This window comes from Manis pentadactyla, chromosome 14, assembly GCF_030020395.1.
Source record: "Manis pentadactyla isolate mManPen7 chromosome 14, mManPen7.hap1, whole genome shotgun sequence".
Classification (NCBI taxonomy): Eukaryota; Metazoa; Chordata; class Mammalia; order Pholidota; family Manidae; genus Manis; species Manis pentadactyla.
Window position 1 is genome coordinate 17,927,526 of NC_080032.1, and position 18,014 is coordinate 17,945,539.

At 37.3% G+C, this 18,014-nt stretch overlaps 1 protein-coding gene across 3 annotated transcripts in view; it reads left to right on the forward strand.

The window, feature by feature from the left end:
• MED13L (mediator complex subunit 13L) overlaps positions 1-18,014 on the forward strand; it is a 322,750-nt gene that overhangs the window by 27,185 nt on the left and 277,551 nt on the right. The window lies entirely within an intron of this gene.

The following is an 18,014-nucleotide window of genomic DNA, read 5'->3' on the forward strand; positions in this document are numbered from 1 at the left end:
CCTACTTTAAAGAATTGAATCTTGTTCTGGCTTGTAGATGTGATGATGATGATCTTTGAGACTTGATTATTAGGGTGGGCTCTCTAGCAATCCTTATGCTAGGCCAAGTTTTCTACTTTGGGGTCATGACCCTCCTATGGTCTCTGTCTGATGCCCAAGCTGTTTAATTATGTTTTTTCACTCTGTTGAGAACTAGATTGTCTCCCAGCTTTGTGTGACCTATAAGAATGGTAGCCCTCTAGTAATTCTTTGCCTGGTCTTGTTGAATTTTACGTTTGCATGTGCAGCTTAGTATTTATGAACAGTCTCAAAAGAACCCCTATCAGTTCTATGGGGCTCTTTTTCTTCATAACTCTTTTCTGGTAATCTGTTTTTACAAATTCCAGCTACCCTAGTTTTTGTAGGGCCTACCAAATTTGTTTTCCTTCTCTGAGAGATCCTAGCTCTGTGCTGCCTGTTGTTCAGTGTCTGAGCAACAGTAGTTTCATATTTTTTGTCTAGTTTTTTAGTTATTTATGATGGGAGGGCAGTTCTGGTGCTTCTCATTTATATTTTAAATGTCATGTTTGCCTGTGTATGTTATTCTAGCTTGAGGTCAGCAAACTTTTTCTTATAGGAACAGAGAATTACCTCAGGCTTGTGGGTCATACAGTCTCAGTTGCAGCTACTCAGTTCTGTAGTTGTAGTATGGAATCAGCCACAGATAATATGTAAACAGATGGGCATAGTTGTGTACTAAGTAAAGTTCATTTACAAAAACAAGTGGCCAGCTCACAGGCTACAGTTTGCCAACCCTTGAACTAGTTCACTGAGATATAAATGATACTAGAGTTATGAAATCTTATGGTTGGAAAGAAGGAATCTTCGAGATTCCTATTTTAGGTTTGAAAGGAACCTTATAAATCATATTGTCTAACCAGCCCTTTTGTGTTTGAAGCCACCTCTAGTATTGACCAGCTTCTTCTTAACCCCCAATATCTATGATTCTCAGGGATCTCAGTCAGGGATTGTTTTCTGAGGAAGCTTTCACTGTTGTTTTAACCATCAGTTTTCGGTTTAATTCTCTGCTACCACTTGGTTCTGTACTGAGCAAATCTAAATAATCTTCCACATACCAGTCTTTCATATAAATTGATGACTTTTCCATCATATAAATTGATGACTTTTGGAATCTTCTTAACTCTGCATTGAATTCATTCAACTTCAACTGTGGCTTTATTCCTTTATTTATTTATTTTTATTTTTATTTTTTAGATAATTATTTTTTATTGAAGGGTAGTTGACACACAGTATTACATTACATTAGTTTCAGGTATACAACACAGTGACTCAACATTTATATACATGATAATTCTAGGTAACAGCTATCACCATACCAAGTTGTTACAATATTTTGACTATATTCCTTATGCTATACATTACATCCCGGTTACTTATTTATTTTACAATTGGAAGTGTATACTTTTTTTTGTTGTTGTGAGGGCATCTCTCATATTTATTGATCAAATGGTTGTTAACAACAATAAAATTCTGTATAGGGGAGTCAATGCTCAATGCACAATCATTAATCCACCCCAAGCCTAATTTTCGTCAGTCTCCTATCCTCTGAAGCATAACGAACAAGTTCTTACATGGAGAACAAATTCTTATATAGTGAATAAGTTACATGGTGAACAGTACAAGGGCAGTCATCCCAGAAACTTTTGGTTTTGCTCATGCATTATGAACTATAAACAGTCAGTTCAAATATGAATACTCATTTGATTTTTATACTTGATTTATATGTGGATACCACATTTCTCTCTTTATTGTTATTATTATTAATAAAATGCTGAAGTGGTAGGTAGATACAAGATAAAGGTAGAAAACATAGTTTAGTGTTGTAAGAGAGCAAATGTAGATGATCAGGTGTGTGCCTGTAGACTATGTGTTAATCCAAGCTAGACAAGGGCAATAAAACATCCACGTATGCAGAAGATTTCTCTCAGAACAGGGGGGGTGAGGTTCTAAGCCTCACCTCTGTTGATCCCCAATTTCTCACCTGATGACCCCCCTGCAACTGTGCCTGTCTTAGGTTGTTCCTCCCTTGAGGAATCTTACCCGTCTCTGGCTAACCAGTCATCTTCCAGGGCCATACAGGGAAATGTAAAGTTGGTAAGTGAGAGAGAAGCCTTATTGTTTGAAAAGGTTAGCTTTTTACTTCCTTGCATATTTATGCCCTGTGGCTTCTATGCCCAGCATTTGTCTTGAGGTATCTTTACCACTTGGAAGAATTATGATACTCGGTAAATTTGATATGAGGCACGAATTCTATTTAAGGGTTGTAGTTAGGAAGGAAGAAGAAAAGCTATAGAAGTAGCAGGTGAAAGAAAACATGGGAAGATGGATTATTTCTTTGACATATCTTCTTGTAGAGTAACTTCAGCATGTATAGGTTTTAAACTACTAATTAAATTGAGCACACACATTAACATAACAGGAGTATAGTTACATAACCTAAGCATACCTGTAATTAGCAGCCATCTCCAGTGAAACCAAGAAAACCAGTTATGCACCTTAGGCATTTGTGAAAACTTATCTATGATATGGTGGATTTTGTCCAACTGAGCTTGAACAGTCTGAGAGAAATCAGACAAATTAAAACAACCCATTCCTGGGGACTGTTCACATCCCGTATGTTCTTTTAACAGTAAATAGTAGTTGTAAAATTTTGGAGCGCTACAATTTGCACTTCTCCTAATTCTTGTTTGAGTTCCAAAAATATAGATCCAGTCAAATTTGCTCTTTTACTGTATGCACAGGCCAGCTTAGAAATCTCCTTCTTCATTCCCATGGCAAGTCCAGGAGCTGGTTGGATGAGTGCATCTACAGCTGTAGCAGTGTGTGGATCTTTGTTGGGGTTTTTTGACGATCATCTTCTGGCATGAGTCTTCCAGAGAGTGCTGATGTTGGAAGTTCTTTTTCATATCGTATCTTAGTTCATTTTTGGGGTAGCCCAATTAGGCTTTGATCCTCTGTATAAACACAAACAGACCCTTTGCCTACACTTTTATATGCCCTTTATACCCTTGTGTAGGACTCATTGGAGGTCTCCACACAGGAACTGCCTTTTTTTTTTTTTTTTGGTATCATTAATCTATACTTACATGACGAATATTATGTTTACTAGGCTCTCCCCTGTACCAGGTCCCCCCTATAAACCCCTTTACAGTCACTGTCCATCAGCATAGCAAATGTTGTAGAATCACTACTTGCCTTCTCTGTGTTGTACAGCCCTCCCCTTTCTCCTGCCGCCCCATGCATGCTAATCTTAATACTCCCCTTCTTCTCCCCCCCCTTATCCCTCCCTACCCACCCATCCTCCCCAGTCCCTTTCCCTTTGGTACCTGTTAGTCCATTCTTGAGTTCTGTGATTCTGCTGCTGTTTTGTTCCTTCAGTTTTTCCTTTGTTCTTATATTCCACAGATGAGTGAAATCATTTGGTATTTCTCTTTCTCCGCTTGGCTTGTTTCACTGAGCATAATACCCTCCAGCTCCATCCATGTTGCTGCAAATGGTAGGATTTGCCCTTTTCTTATGGCTGAGTAGTATTCCATTGTGTATATGTACCACATCTTCTTTATCCATTCATCTATCGATGGACATTTAGGTTGCTTCCAATTCTTGGCTATTGTAAATAGTGCTGCGATAAACATAGGGGTGCATTGGTCTTTCTCATACTTGATTGCTGCATTCTTAGGGTAAATTCCTAGGAGTGCAATTCCTGGGTCAAATGGTAAGTCTGTTTTGAGCATTTTGATGTACCTCCATACTGCTTTCCACAATGGTTGAACTAATTTACATTCCCACCAGCAGTGTAGGAGGGTTCCCCTTTCTCCACAGCCTCGCCAACATTTGTTGTTGTTTGTCTTTTGGATGGCAGCCATCCTTACTGGTGTGAGGTGATACCTCATTGTAGTTTTAATTTGCATTTCTCTGATAATTAGCGATGTGGAGCGTCTTTTCATGTGTCTGTTGGCCATATGTATTTCTGTTTTGGAGAACTGTCTGTTCAGTTCCTCTGCCCATTTTTTAATTGGGTTATTTGTTTTTTGTTTGTTGAAGCGTGTGACCTCTTTATATATTCTGGACGTCAAGCCTTTATCGGATGTGTCATTTTCAAATATATTCTCCCATACTGTAGGGTTCCTTTTTGTTCTATTGATGGTGTCTTTTGCTGTACAGAAGCTTTTCAGCTTGATATAGTCCCACTTGTTCATTTTTGCTTTTGTTTCCCTTGCCTGAGGAGATATGTTCATGAAGAAGTCGCTCATGTTTATGTCCAAGGGATTTTTGCCTATGTTTTTTTTAAGAGTTTTATGGTTTCATGACTTACATTCAGGTCTTTGACCCATTTCGAATTTGCTTTTGTGTATGGGGTTAGACAGTGATCCAGTTTCATTCTCCTACATGTAGCTGTCCAGTTTTGCCAGCACCATCTGTTGAAGAGACTGTCATTTCCCCATTGTATTTCCATGGCTCCTTTATCAAATATTAATTGACCATATATGTTTGGGTTAATGTCTGGATTCTCTAGTCTGTTCCATTGGTCTGTGGCTCTGTTCTTGTGCAGTACCAAATTGTCTTGATTACTATGGCTTTATAGTAGAGCTTGAAGTTGGAGAGTGAGATCTCCCCTACTTTATTCTTCTTTCTCAGGATTGCTTTGGCTATTCGGGGTCTTTGGTGTTTACATATGAATTTTTGAATTATTTGTTCCAGTTCATTGAAGAATGTTGCTGGTAGTTTCATAGGGATTGCATCAAATCTGTATATTTCTTTGGGCAGGATGGCCATTTTGACAATATTAATTCTTCCTAGCCACGAGCATGGAATGCGTTTCCATCTGTTAGTGTCCCCTTTAATTTCTCTTAAGAGTGACTTGTAGTTTTCAGAGTATAAGTCTTTCACTTCTTTGGTTAGGTTTATTCCTAGGTATTTTATTTTTTTGGATGCAATTGTGAATGGAGTTGTTTTCCTGATTTCTCTTTCTGTTGGTTCATTGTTAGTGTATAGGAAAGCCACAGATTTCTGTGTGTGGATTTTGTATCCTGCAACTTTGCTGTATTCCGATATCAGTTCTAGTAGTTTTGGGGTGGAGTCTTTAGGGTTTTTTATGTACAGTATCATGTCATCTGCAAATAGTGACAGTTTAACTTCTTCTTTACCAATCTGGATTCCTTGTATGTTTTTGTTTTGTCTGATTGCCGTGGCTAGGACCTCCAGTACTATGTTAAATAACAGTGGGGAGAGTGGGCATCCCTGTCTAGTTCCCGATCTCAGAGGAAATGCTTTCAGCTTCTCGCTGTTCAATATAATGTTGGCTGTGGGTTTATCATAGATGGCCTTTATTGTGTTGAGGTACTTGCCCTCTATTCCCATTTTGCTGAGAGTTTTTATCATGAATGGATGTTGAACTTTGTCAAATGCTTTTTCAGCATCTATGGAGATGATCATGTGGTTTTTGTCTTTTATTTTGTTGATGTGGTGGATGATGTTGATGGACTTTCGAATGTTGTACCATCCTTGCATCCCTGGGATGAATCCCACTTGGTCATGGTGTATGATCCTTTTGATGTATTTTTGAATTCGGTTTGATAATATTTTGTTGAGTATATTTTTGCATCTATGTTCATCAGGGATATTGGTCTGTAGTTTTCTTTTTTGGTGGGGTCTTTGCCTGGTTTTGGTATTAGGGTGATGTTAGCTTCATAGAATGAGTTTGGGAGTATCCCCTCCTCCTCTATTTTTTGGAAAACTTTAAGGAGAATGGATATTATGTCTTCCCTGTATGTCTGATAAAATTCCGAGGTAAATCCATCTGGCCCGGGGTTTTTGTTCTTTGGTAGTTTTTTGATTACCGCTTCAATTTCGTTGCTGGTAATTGGTCTGTTTAGATTTTCTGTTTCTTTCTGGGTCAATCTTGGAAGGTTGTATTTTTCTAGGAAGTTGTCCATTTCTCCTAGGTTTCCCAGCTTGTTAGCATATAGGTTTTCATAGTATTCTCTAATAATTCTTTGTATTTCTGTGGGGTCCGTTGTGATTTTTCCTTTCTCGTTTCTGATACTGTTGATTCGTGTTGACTCTCTTTTCCTCTTAATAAGTCTGGCTAGAGGCTTATCTATTTTGTTTATTTTCTCGAAGAACCAGCTCTTGGTTTCATTGATTTTTGCTATTGTTTTATTCTTCTCAATTTTATTTATTTCTTCTCTGATCTTTATTATGTCCCTCCTTCTGCTGACCTTAGGCCTCATTTGTTCTTCTTTTTCCAATTTCGATAATTGTGACATTAGACCATTCATTTGGGATTGTTCTTCCTTTTTTTAAATATGCTTGGATTGCTATATACTTTCCTCTTAAGACTGCTTTTGCTGTGTCCCACAGAAGTTGGGGCTTAGTGTTGTTGTTGTCATTTGTTTCCATATATTGCTGGATCTCCATTTTGATTTGGTCGTTGATCCATTGATTATTTAGGAGCGTGTTGTTAAGCCTCCATGTGTTTGTGAGCCTTTTTGCTTTCTTTGTACAGTTTATTTCTAGTTTTATGCCTTTGTGGTCTGAAAAGTTGGTTGGTAGAATTTCAATCTTTTGGAATTTTCTGAGGCTCTTTTTGTGGCCTAGTATGTGGTCTATTCTGGAGAATGTTCCATGTGCACTTGAGAAGAATGTATATCCTGTTGCTTTTGGATGTAGAGTTCTATAGATGTCTATTAGGTCCATCTGCTCTACTGTGTTGTTCAGTGCTTCCGTGTCCTTACTTATTTTCTGCCCGGTGGATCTATCCTTTGGGGTGAGTGGTGTGTTGAAGTCTCCTAGAATGAATTCATTGCAGTCTATTGCCCCCTTTAGTTCTGTTAGTATTTGTTTCACATATGCTGGTGCTCCTGTGTTGGGTGCATATATATTTAGAATGGTTATATCCTCTTGTTGGACTGAGCCCTTTATCATTATGTAGTGTCCTTCTTTATCTCTTGTTACTTTCTTTGTTTTGAAGTCTATTTTGTCTGATATTAGTACTGCAACCCCTGCTTTCTTCTCGCTGTTGTTTGCCTGAAATATGTTTTTCCATCCCTTGACTTTTAGTCTGTACATGTCTTTGGGTTTGAGGTGAGTTTCTTGTAAGCAGCATATAGATGGGTCTTGCTTTTTTATCCATTCTATTACTCTATGTCTTTTCATTGGTGCATTCAGCCCATTAACATTTAGGGTGACTATTGAAATATATGTACTTATTGCCATTGCAGGCTTTAAATTCGTGGTTACCAAAGGTTCAAGGTTAGCCTCTTTAGTATCTTACTGCCTAACTTAGCTCGCTTATTGAGCTGTTATATACACTGTCTGGAGATTCTTTTCTTCTCTCCCTTCTTGTTCCTCCTCCTTGATTCTTCCTATGTTGGGTGTTCTCTGCTGTGCTCTTTCTAGGAGTGCTCCCATCTAGAGCAGTCCCTGTAAGATGTTCTGTAGAGGTGGTTTGTGGGAAGCAAATTCCCTCAGCTTTTGTTTGTCTGGGAATTGTTTAATCCCACCGTCATATTTGAATGATAGTTGTGCTGGATACAGTATCCTTGGTTCAAGGCCCTTCTGTTTCATTGCATTTAATATATCATGCCATTCTCTTCTGGCCTGTAGGGTTTCTGTCGAGAAGTCTGATGTTAGCCTGATGGGTTTTCCTTTATAGGTGACCTTTTTCTCTCTAGCTGCCTTTAAAACTCTTTCCTTGTCCTTGATCTTTGCCATTTTAATTATTATGTGTCTTGGTGTTGTCCTTCTTGGATCCTTTCTGTTGGGGTTTCTGTGTATTTCCGTGGTCTGTTAGATTTTTTCCTCCCCCAGTTTGGGGAAGTTTTCAGCAATTATTTCTTCCAAGGTACTTTCCATCCCTTTTCCTCTCTCTTCTTCTTCTGGTACCCCTATAATACGGGTGTTGTTCATTTTGGATTGGTCACACTGTTCTCTTAACATTGTTTCATTCCTGTAGATCCTTTTATCTCTCTCTATGTCAGCTTCTATGCGTTCCTGTTCTCTGGTTTCAATTCTATCAATAGCCTCTTGCATCCTATCCATTCTGCTTATAAACCCTTCCAGAGTTTGTTTCATTTCTGTAATCTCCTTTCTTGCATCTGTGATCTCCCTCTGGACTTCATCCCATATCTCTTGCGTATTTCTCTGCATCTCTGTCAGCATGTTTATGATTCTTATTTTGAATTCTTTGTCAGGAAGACTGGTTAGGTCTGTCTCCTCCTCTGGTGTTGTCTCTGTGATCTTTGTCGGCCTGTAGCTTTGCCTTTTCATGGTGGTAGGAATAGTTTGCAGAGCTGGGACGAGTGATGGCTGGAAGAACTTCCCTTCTTGTTGGTGTGTGGCCCTCCTCTCCTGGGAGAACAGCGACCTCTAGTGGCTTGTGCTGGGCAGCTGCGCGCAGACAGGGCTTCTGCTTCCTGCCCGGCTGCTATGGAGTTTATCTCCGCTGTTGCTGTGGGCGTGGCCTCGCTCGGGCTGCTCCTCCAAAATGGTGGAGTCGCGTTGGAGGGGGAGCGGCCTGGAGGCTATTTATCTCCGTAAGGGGCCTCCGTGCTCCCTGCAGCCCAGGGGATTAGGGTGCCCAGAAATCCCCGGATTCTCTGCCTCTGGATTAAGTGTCCCGCCCTGCCCCTTTAAGACTTCCAAAAAGCACCCACCAAAACAAAACAACGACCACAAAAAAAAAGAATAAATAAATAAATAAAGAAAAATTTTAAATTAAAGAAAAAAAGAAATGGCAGCTCGTTTTTCTTTATTTTCCGGCGCCAGCCTCAGGCATCTGCTCACCGGTCTTGCTGCCCTGTTTCCCTAGTATTGGGGTCCCTAACCCTTTAAGACTTCCAAAAAGCGCTCGCCAAAACAAAAGAGGAAAAAAAAAAAAAGAAAAGAAAAAAAAATGGCCGCTAGCTTTCTTATGTCCTCCGGTGCCAGGCCTCCGGTACCCGCTCACTGTTCTTGCTGCTCTGTTTCCCTAGTATCCAGGGCCCCCTGCATACACACTGTGTCTGCGCTTTGGTCCGGATGGCTGGGGCTGGGTGTTCAGCAGTCCTTGGCTCCTTCTCCCTCCCGCTCTGCCTACTCTTCTCCTGGCGGGAGCTGGGGGGAGGGGCGCTCGGGTCCCGCGGGGCCGGGGCTTGTATCTTACCCCCTTCGCCAGGCGCTGGGTTCTCACAGGTGTGGATGTGGTCTGGATATTTTCCTGTGTCCTCTGGTCTCTATTCTAGGAAGAGTTGTCTTTGTTATATTTTCATAGATATATGTGGTTTTGGGAGGAGATTTCTGCTGCTCTACTCACGCTGCCATCTTGGCTCCCTATTCCTTTATTTTTGCTGCCATTTTATTTGCGTGAAATTATTGATCATGAGGTCCTACCCTACAGTCTCCAGCTATAGGAGATGTTTAGATTTCCTCAATAACCTAGTCCTTCATCTGTTAATTTATTCTACTTTATCTAAATTCCTTTCAAAGTATGGAGTTAGGAACTGAAAGCAGTTTTGTCTAGTGATTTGATAAGTAAGATCTGTTGTGTAGGATCTAGATATTATATACTTCTATAGTATATATCTTTTAAGCTATTAATGTAGCTCAAGACAGCAGTAACTTTTTTAGTAGGTACTTCACATTAATTGTGTTAAAACTTATTGCCAAATAAAACCTAAGTCCTTTTCACTCATACTTCTGCAAAACCAGCTCCCTACTTTTTATCTTTATACTTTTGAATTAATATTGATAAACAGAGGGCTGAAAAGAATATTGCAATTGAGGAAAATGTTATTATTCCATATCAGCATCTTGAATATACAACTTCATTGGAGAGGTATCACACTTCATTTCTCACCACATGGAAATTATATATTAGCTAGGAGTCAGATTAGAGGCCCAAAGTCCTGCTGTCCTCAGAACCTTTATAGAGAGGGAATCCCTGGCAGGCACTTAGCTATGGGTAGAATAGTTTGGGCAGACCTAGGTGGGAGGGAGCATGCACCTAGAAGTATGTCTCAGCTCAGCTGGAGTTCTAATCCTCTAAAAATAGAGAAAAGAGACAGCATCACAGTATTTTTTTTTTTTATCCTCACAATGGTACTTTTATTTATTTATTTATCAACCCTCACAAAGGTACTTTTATTTTCTATTTATTTATTTTTTGGTTCTTGGTAATTTTATTCTTTTTTTTAAAAATAAAGGTATCATTGATATACAATCTTATGCTCAGGTTTCACATGAGCAACATTGTGGTTACTACATTCCCCCTATTAGGAAGTCCCCACAACATACCCCATTACAGTCACTGTGCATCAGCATAGTAAGATGCTATAGAGTCACTACTTGTCTTCTCTGTGCAATACTGCCTTCCCCGTGCCCTCCCTCTATTATGTGTGCTAATCATAATGTCCCTTAATCCCCTTATCCCTCCCTTCCCCCCACCCTCCCCAGTCCCTTTCCCTTTAGTAACTGTTAGTCCATTCTTGGGTTCTGTGAATCTGCTGCTGTTTTGTTCCTTCAGTTTTTGCTTTGTTGTTATACTCCACAGATGAGTCAAATAATTTGATACTTGTCTTTCTCTGCCTGGCTTATTTCACTGAGCATAATACCCTCTAGCTCCATCTATGTTGTTGCAAATGGTAGGATTTGTTTTCTTCTTATAGCTGAATAATATTCCATTTTGTATACGTGTACCACATCTTCTTTATCCATTTATCTATTGATGGCCACTTAGGTTGCTTCCATATCTTGGCTATTGAAAATAGTGACAGCATCACAGTATTTTAATACATGGTAAATAACCTTTTGGCTTTTGCAACACAATTTATGGGATACTAATTTCTTAAGCTTAAGAATTTGTCCAGAATCAGTCTATAAAATAGTGTAATTGAGTACTCAATATTAGTAGTATTTTTTTTGTATCTATTAAATATATTTTGTTACCACATTTAGGTTAGTTTTGTTTTTCTTTTTTTAAAATCAGAGTTGTATTCTCCCATAGTTAAAAAATCACATAGTTCAACAAGGTTTATACCACAGCATTCTCTGCTCCTGATCTGTTTTATTTTTTTCCAGAAGCAGAAACTTTTACCCTCTTTTGTTGATTATCTCCATTCCTTCTTAAGTGTTTCTAAATACCAAGCTCATAGTTACTTTTCGAGGATTTAGCATTTTTGGCTAGCATTCAGTGTTAACATTCATTTTATTATGTTAATATATGGTTGAGCCATCCAGCAAACTGATTACTTTTCATTTTTCTTTGTAACTTGAAGATGGTAATTACCTCTTTTTGTTGTTGTTGACTCTACTTTTCTATGTATTTTTAACTAACTTATCCCCAGACATTTTGCCTATTGTCTCAATCTCCTTTTAAGACTTCCAGATACACCAGGTGTTATATCATTTTCATCCTCTTGAATGAAAGGAGTCTTTTCTGGAGCCAGCTGACTTGTCATAATCTAGATTGGTTGCCCTCTACACTTGTGCACCGTTGAAAACCTGGAATTATCTGGGTACTCCCTGTAATGCTACAGGGAATTTTTGCTCCCTCCCATGTTGGATCTATTTCCTGAATCACACAGCCTCTTCGTGGCTTATTCTCCCCTTTTGGTGGGGTACATCTCCAGTAGCTCCCTGAGAAAAGGCACTTTTTTTTAAGACCTTGCATATTTAAAAATATATTTATTCCATTTCTACAGTTGGTAGGTAATTTAGATTGGCATTGCTACCTAGTTTGGAAAAGTTGTCTTTTAGAATTTCAGAGTTAGTGCACCATTGTTTTCTTGTTGCAGGTATTGCTGTTGAGAAATCAAAAATCCTTCTGATTCCTGATCTTTATATGTGACCTCCGTTTACCAAATGCAAACTTGCAGGACCTTCTCTTTCTCTGCAGTTTGTTAAAAATTTACAATAATATGCCTTCCTTGAATCTCTTAATCTATTGTTTTGAGTACTCAGAGAACCCTTTCAATCTAGAAATTCACATTGTTTTTTTCTCAGAAACTTTCGTGAATTATTTTGTCAGTCATTCCTCTTTATCATTTTCTGTATTTCCTCATTCTGAAAGCTCTTGTATTTGGTTTTGAAGTTCTGGGCTGTTCATCCAATTTTATCTTCTCCTACATCCCTGTTTTTCATTTCTGTTTTTTTTTTGCTTTCTCAAATATTTCCTAAACTTATCTTGCAGTCCTTTTATTGACTTTGATCATTTCTGGCATCCTTATTAAAAAATTTCCAAGAGCTATTAGTTCACTCTTCTTTTTTCTACAATAGCATCCTATTCATTTTTAGTGGTTGCACTGTTTTATGTCTTTGAGAATATTGATAGGTTAAAAAAATTTTTTTTCTCTCGATGTAGTCTGTTTTTTCCAAGCTGTTTTTCAATTCATTTTTGCCTCTACAATTCTTCTGTGGTTTCCTTCAACTATTCAGTAATTCCTGGTTGTCCATTCATGTTTAGGAATCATGGACTAAAACCTGGTTAGAAATTCTGAGTATGTGAGTGACATTTGTTTACTGTGCATTCCAGTGATCTGGGTGGGCTTTTTAGTTGGAGAACCTCTGATATCTTGAGGTCTTTTTTTACTGCACTGGTCATATTTCCTAGGGAAAACTTTCCCAGACTGCTTTCTCGGGGATACAAGACTGGTTGCCAGCTTTCTGGGTCCTTTAAGGGAGATGACAGGAGAGGGTGGTTTTTGACCTTCATTCTGTATGTGCTCCCCTAATGCACTGTGTTCATACTTGTTTCCTGTCTTCAACTGTGCCTTTGTACCCTAGTCCAGACACCCTCTCTTTTTATTGGTCGCAGAGAATACTTCCAGTTACTTGATGGGGTAAAGAAGGGCAGTGGAGAGGGTACCTAGGGTCTGGGTGCCTTCTAAGCAGGCTTCCAACCAGTTGTCCTTATTTTATCTCCTCTGCTTCTCAGCATTACTTCCAAAGGTACCTGTATTTATAATTCCTGGGGTCAAGGGGGTTTTGTGAAAATGAGTTTTGTCTATGCTTTCTCCACTGCTAGGATTCAGTTTTCTTAAGCATTGTTAAGTTTCTTTACCTCTTGAACATCTGCTGCTTAGCTTTCAAAATCTTAATGCTCTCATCTCCTCTCCTACATACCATTGTGATTTAAGGGGGAAAAAAAATCAAGGAAACTAACTTCATTACTGATGTTTTAGAGGGATTTAAGAGAAAGCAAAAGCAGATGTGTGTGTTTATTCTGCTGTCTTTACCTAGAACCAATTAGTTATGTTTCCTGTTACCCCTTTTTTCCTTCCTCTGACTTGAGTTGAGGGGTGACTTAATATGCTCACTGTATTTCCCTGATCTACTTAAAGCAGTGACCCTATCACAGGAGGAAGAGAAGTGAGGGAGACTTGAAATTTCCTAGTGCACTTACGTTAGCTCCAGATAACCAAAGCTGCCTTCACACCATCCTAGAATCCTGCCCAGGACTGATATTAAGCTAATTGTTCTGTCGTTTGAGAAATCTTTCTTTGAACGATTTCTTGAAAACTCAGATGTCTTCTGACAGTTCTCCTATTCCTACTGGTCATTCTAAGGTATTTAAGAAGGGTTCAGTCTCATTTATAAGTAGCCTTTATGAGTGGGATGTAATTAGCCTGGGCCAGGAGACTTGAACTCATTTATAGTATCTACATCAACCATATCACTTTACAAGTCAGGAAGCTGAGGTGCCCTGAAATGGAGTAGATTTCCTAATGTCATATAGGTAAACAGTTGAAAAACTAGGTCTTGAACCTAGATCGCCTGATCTCCAGCCAGTGTTCTTCCCATGATACCACACCCTGGGTTCATTCTTATCAAGGTCTATTAGTTTTACTCTGTTCCATGACAACTGAAAGTAGTTTTAACTGTGGGGAGCCACATTACAAGTATATGTACTGGTGGTCATGTGGGATCTAATTGTGGTGGGTCAGTGCAAGGAAATGACCTACTCTGGTAAAATTTATCAGTTCATTTCCTATGGGTGGTACCTAAAGAGTAAGTTATTAAGAATCAGTATAAAATTTCTTTAAGTACATTTATTTATGTTGTTAGAAAGTGCATTTATCTTGATTTTGTTGTAATCTATTTAATTCAAATCATTCAGTTTATCCTGATTCTGTTGTAATCTATTTAATCACAAACCGTTAGTCCAGGGGAGTCTCCACCAGTTAAGTTCAATTTTTCTGACTACCTGTACAGCAGAATGCTAGCCACTGCTGAGAAAATTTCCTTAGATCTCTCTTGTTATTAGAATAGTTATTGTCTTGGTTTGCTATACATATCCTCTAAGAATTAGCTTGTGTTGATACAGTCTAATAATGGTAACAGGTAAAAGAAAACATATAATTATCTGAATGAAATAAAAATCTTTTCTATTTATGGGATGGTGTATGGGCCCTCTTATACTAGTTTTCTTAATACCTCAGGAAGACTAAAGAAAGATTCATGAACTTTCTTAAATTAGAATGTATGGCTGTGAGCTCTTGACATTGCTAAATTGAGTTGATGACAGTTTCTCCATAGTATTTTATAATCCTCTAGGGCTAGTTTTTACTCTTATCCCTATGAAGCAGCATGGCAGAATGGAAAGAATTTATGCTATAAATTCAGTTATATTTTAAATCCAGTTATATTTGGGATCTGCCATTTGCTACCTGTGTGGTTACGGGAGACTATTTGACCTTTCTGAGTCCTAATTTCTTTTGCTTGTTGTGAAGAGTAGAAATTACATGTGAATACCCTAGTGCCTTGGTATTAGAAATGATATGTGAAGACCCTAGTGGAGTGCCTGGTATTAAGTAGGTGATGAGTAAATGATGATGATGTGATTATTATATGTATGTGCATATTGGTTTGTTCTTTATATATCTTAATTTCATGTTTTTGTTTCTGTATTTTAAAAACCATGTCAATTAAAGCTTAAATGTTATTATGGATTGTTATGGATTGTGACTGACTGAGAAATACTGCACTTTTGGGATAATTTGCATCTAGAAATATTTTAAAGGGTTGCTTCATAGTCTTGAAATCATTAGGTAAAGAATTTTGAGCCCTGGAGATAGTCATTTTTCAGAAATTGGGTCAACAGACCCAATTTTGTGGGATTGTTTTTTAGCTTGAATTTTTCTTCATGGAATGTTTTTTTAAATTTATTTTGCTATCATTAATATACAATCACATGAGCAACATTGTTGTTGCTGGATTCCCCCCATTATCAAGTCCCCACCACATACCCCATTGCAGTCACTGTCCTTCAGTGTAGTAAGATGCTATAGAGTCCCTCCCTACTTGTCTTCTCTATGCCATACTTACTGCCTTCTTGTGGGATTAATTTTTAACTATAAACATGATTCGCAGTATAGGAGGGCATATTTTAGTCTAATTGAATATACATTCATGATAGGAATTTTTTTTCTTGGACAAAGTATTTCAGTATCACTAAGTCATCCTTCCTCGTATCAAACATTAATTCTAAATTCAAAGCTAAGTCTTTGAACATTCATTTTATATTTAGTTTCATCTGTTAGATTTGAATGGTGTTTCATTGTTACATCTTCCAGTAGAAAGATTGGTATAATGATATTTAATTTTAGCTTAAGGCAAAGGAATAAAAAATAATTGGACATTTTTCAGTTCTTTTAGCTGAATTAGTTATGAACTGATTTTGTTAGCCTTACAGTTATGCCACTTGTATTTGTATTATATCACTTGCTAGAACAACTCCGTAAGGAATATAGAGCTGGTGGCTGCAGCTCTTCTTTACCACTGAGACCATAGAAGCACTGACAGGAAGTTAGTGGAGTGCTAAGATTAGGAAACCATTCTCCTGAATCAAAGCCAAATATTTTGTCTGCTGAACCATGGTGGGTGTTACAGGTGAAACTATTCCAGTGAGTAAATGTGCTGTTCATAGATTTTCTTGGGGATTGACTCACTCTGATATATCTTAATTTTCTGACCTTCTAAACATGGCTAATGTAAGTATTAGTGATTCATATTTATTGGTATCTTTTTATTTATCTTCTCTCTTCCTCCCACAGTCCCACCCAAGATCCTTGGGCATAAAACACTAGCTTAGGCTGTGATAAGACAAATTAGTCTTAAAATTACCTTTTCTAATTTCAACTGCCCCTTTTTAGTCTTTTTATTTAATTTCCTTTTTTGACATTTATTTAAAAATTGATGTTAGGATTTCTGATTAAAACACACACAAACACACACACATTGCTTTTATTTGAAGAAACAGAAACATACGATAAACACAAAAAGGATATGAATAGATAACTCAAAGAGAAATATACTACTACTACTACTAGTAATGGTAATAGTATCATTTATATTTTTCCCATATGACAGATACTGTCCTAAATGCTTCATTTAATCAACAGGATAAATATTATTATCCTGATTTTACTGGGTAGGCAACTAAGAAACAAAGGTTAAATAACTTGTTAGGTACTTGCTATTTACAGTCAGTAAGTACAAAGCTGTGATTCTAACCCAGAAAGGCTGGCCTCAGGTTCTGATCAAATTTATTTCCTCTAAGCCGAGCAAGGACTACAGGTTAGTACAGGGACATAATATTCTATTATTTGACAGGTATTTAAAGAGATGCAGTTTGGGGGAAGGTTATTTGTATTAGGACTATAATTGAAAAGTAGTATGGTAGCACTCAGCAAGGAGTCTTAAAATACTCATATTCTTTTTTTTGGCAGTTCTGTATCAAACAATCTCTCCTAAGAAAATAATCAGGAAAATAATAATGTTCCATAGTGTTCACCAGTTATAATAATTTTAATTGTGAAAAAAATGGAAGATTGTCCAATAGTTGTAGTTGTAGAACAAATTATATTTTCTCCAAACAGTTAATAGAATATTATGCAAACATTAAAAACTGTTTTTAAAGAATAATATATACAAATAAGTGAAAAAGCAGGAAGTGAAACCATGCACTATGGTTCCAACTTTAAAAATGTGTATGTACAGAAAAACAAGAATACATACAAGATGCTAATAATTATTTGTGATGTGTTTAACAGGAAATAATTTCTGGTGTGATTGGTTTACTTTTTATTTGTATATGATTATAATATAATTACATGTATTACTTATCTTTGAACTTTTTGTATTGGCCATGTAGTACTTCTATAGTCAGAGGAAACCAAGTGGCATAAAGGTAAAGCCTAAATGATGCCATACCAGCTTTGTATAAGAATGTTCATTAAATATTAGATTTGCATTATCCCATAGTGTAGAAGGATAACTCACTCAATTTCAGACAGTTTTAAACATTAGTATATTATTATTTTTGGAACTGGTGTTTTTTTTTTTTTGAAGTGAAGCCTTTCTTTGGGATTGAAACAAATTGTGTTCATGATAATGATTGATTGTTTTAGTACCTTAAATTTGCCTCATTTGTGTTAGTAAAATGGATATTTTTTTCTTTGTGGTATTTGTTTTTTGAAAAACAACTTGTTGACAAAAACTACTGACTTGGTATGGGGGTGGGCAGAGAGAGGAGAGGGAGAACATGAGTAAGGATTGACTTCTAGGGGCATGTGGGATGTTTGTTAATTATATTATGAGCCAGAGTTTTACTATCAGTTTTGAATATATAGTTGTAGTTTATAGCTGTGTAAGTAAGGAATTAAGCTTTCCTTGGTGTTGAAGCATCTTTGAAGTTTAATTCCTTAAACCTAAGGTCTAAGAAATTTTAAAATACAAATGTATGTAATAGAACAAACATACAGGTTCTGTTTTCAGCTAGTTTAGTTCCCATGTTTTAAAATGTGTTTAGAAAACAAAAGATCAACCTATATTAGGAAATTGTTATAGTAGCAAAGTATGTTACATGTTAAATAAGATGAACAGATTGCTGACAGCATTTTTTATTAGTATCTTACTTTGGCATTAATAATGAAGCACTGTGGTAACTGCATGCTAAGTGCTTCTCTGATTAAAAA